This window comes from Penaeus chinensis, chromosome 13, assembly GCF_019202785.1.
Source record: "Penaeus chinensis breed Huanghai No. 1 chromosome 13, ASM1920278v2, whole genome shotgun sequence".
NCBI lineage: Eukaryota > Metazoa > Arthropoda > Malacostraca > Decapoda > Penaeidae > Penaeus > Penaeus chinensis.
The window spans coordinates 19608169-19610668 of NC_061831.1; the positions used below are offsets into that span (position 1 = coordinate 19608169).

Genomic DNA, 2500 nt, shown 5'->3' on the forward strand with positions numbered 1-2500 from the left:
GAGGAAGAGGGAAAGGAAGGAGAAAGAGAGAAAGGGAGGATGGGGGGGGGGGGGAGAGGAAGAGATTTTAACTCGTGTGGGAGGAAGAGAAGGGGAGGGAAGGGGTGGGAGGAAGGGGGAAGGCAGGGTGTGAAGATGGGAAGGGAAACAGGGGAGAGGAGAAGGGCAGGGAGGAAGGGGTAAAGGAAGGATAGAAGGAAGAGAGAAGGGGTGGGACGGAAGGGGAAGGAGGGAAAGAAGGATGGGAGGAAAGGAGGGAAGGAGGGTGGAAGAGAGACAGATAGACAGATAATTAGAGACATATAAACATACATACGTACACACACACACACACACACACACACACACACACACACACACACATATATATATATATATATATATATATATATATATGTAAGGAGGAGGAGAAAAAGGTTGAGGAGGAAGAAAGAGGAAAAATGTGAGAGAAGAAAGGCGAAGGGGGATGATAAGGAAGAAAAAGAAAAGGAGACCTTTGAAAGGGTACAAAAGAGAGATCAAGACTAAGGGGAACTCACTTGAAAAAAGGAAAACATGAGACCTGTTGAAAGGACTTGAAGGGTAATCACAGAGGAACTCTTGGTACACTCTGGAAGTGACATGTATATAGCATTTAATTTTTGGTTCAAGAATATTAGACAATTTTCTTCCCGTACTCTTCACCGCCCCCCGCTTTCACTCTCTGTCTTTTCCTTCCCAACTGCCACTTCCCTATTCACTTCACTTTAATTGTGTTTTCCTCTTACGCTAACCGATTGTCTGTTTGACTCTTTGTCTGTCTGTCACTTTCTTCTTCCCTCTTCTGTCTGTTTGTTTGTCTGTCTCTCTGCCTGTCTCTGTCTGTCTGTCTCTGTCTCTGCAACCTGGGTCTTGGGTCTTCCCCGGTGCTTTCTTGCGGAGCTAACGCGAGATCTTATCCCCCGAGTGAAAGGGGACTGTTAGCCAAAGGAATTGAGCTCCCTTCCCTTCCCTCGCCCGGGGAAATGGGTCCCCTAAAAGCGTGGGTCATACAACAGCTCCCCCCCCCCCCCCCCCGGCCCAGAATGATGGGCACTCTTACGGCAGCCTGGGAAAAGCCCCCCCCCCCCCTCCCCCGGGTAACGAGTACCATAACTCAGACAGCGAAAACATTGCGTGGCACTAATACTGTGGGAGCAGATGGCGTTGTTTTTCATTTTGTTACAATTGACAACATATCTAGAGACCACTAACTTATTATCCAGAACACAGCATGATTTTAGAAATAAGCTGTCTACTGAAACTGCAGGTCTCAAATGAAATTCAAGATGATATCGACAACAAACAAATAAATTTGTATAGATTGTGCGATCTATCCAAGGGTTTTCATAATGTTAACGATGAAACCCTTCCTAGTAACCTAATAAATCACAAAATCGATACACACTGAATAAAAAGGCATTTAACCAATAAAACTCAATTAGTTAAAAGCCAAGAGAATATATCACTTTGTATATTTCGGTGTTCCATAAGTATCTATATTAGACCCAATCCGGTGATTTACAATTTCTGCAAAGTGATTCTGTAAACAACTTAGATGAATTGATAAAAAAGGCTCAAGGGACTCTGGGACAAGTGAAAGGATATTTGGATATCAAAGGCTTCGAAATAAATCGGATAAAGCAGTATGGTAGTCGTAACACTGTACTACATAAGACTGACTATTCCGTACACACTGATATATGATACCCATATCGACATCTGTGGGGATATAATGGGAACATCAATTTACCTAATTTGCATAAAAAAATAAAATCTAACAAATATTTAATTTATCAATTAATTTTCTAAATATAAGATAAAGGACGTCTTAAATGTACCAATATTAATTTCATGTGAATCTTTTATTTATCTGTACTCAAAAACTTTACTTATGTAAAAGAAATAAGTATCGAAATAACTCTCTCTCTCTCTCTCTTTCTCTTTCTCTATTTTTCTCTCTCCTTCTCTCCTTCTCTCCTTCATTCCCTCCATCCCTACCTCCATCCAACCCCTTCTCTCTCCTACAACCCCTCTTGTCCTTCTCTCTCTACCCTCTATTGTCTTGGAAAAAAACATACACACAAAAATCAAGGCAAGCACAAGCAGAACAAGCAAAACAAACAAACTAGGGCGCTTCCCTCTATAAGGATAATTTGTCGCGGTGTGTAAGACGTCTTGAACTAATGATATCATCTTGTTCATTTGTTCAACTAAGTGAAAGGAGAGGGAGAGAGAGGCGAGGGGCTAGAACGCGGTTAAAAATGTGCGAGATACATTATCATTGCTGTTATTTACTTCATTATTATTGTCATTATCTGTATTGGTATTAATGTTGTTATTATTATTATTGTTGTTATATATATATATATATATATATATATATATATATATATATATTTATATACATACACACAAACACACACACACACACACACACACACACACACACACACACATATATATATATATATATATATAT

The 2500-nt window shown here is 40.2% G+C and overlaps 1 protein-coding gene across 1 annotated transcript in view; it reads right to left on the bottom strand.

Annotated features, from left to right (window-relative positions):
* The window catches only part of LOC125031620 (PDF receptor-like), a 143590-nt gene that overhangs the window by 4126 nt on the left and 136964 nt on the right, over positions 1 to 2500 (bottom strand). The gene's annotated exons all lie outside the window — the stretch shown is intronic.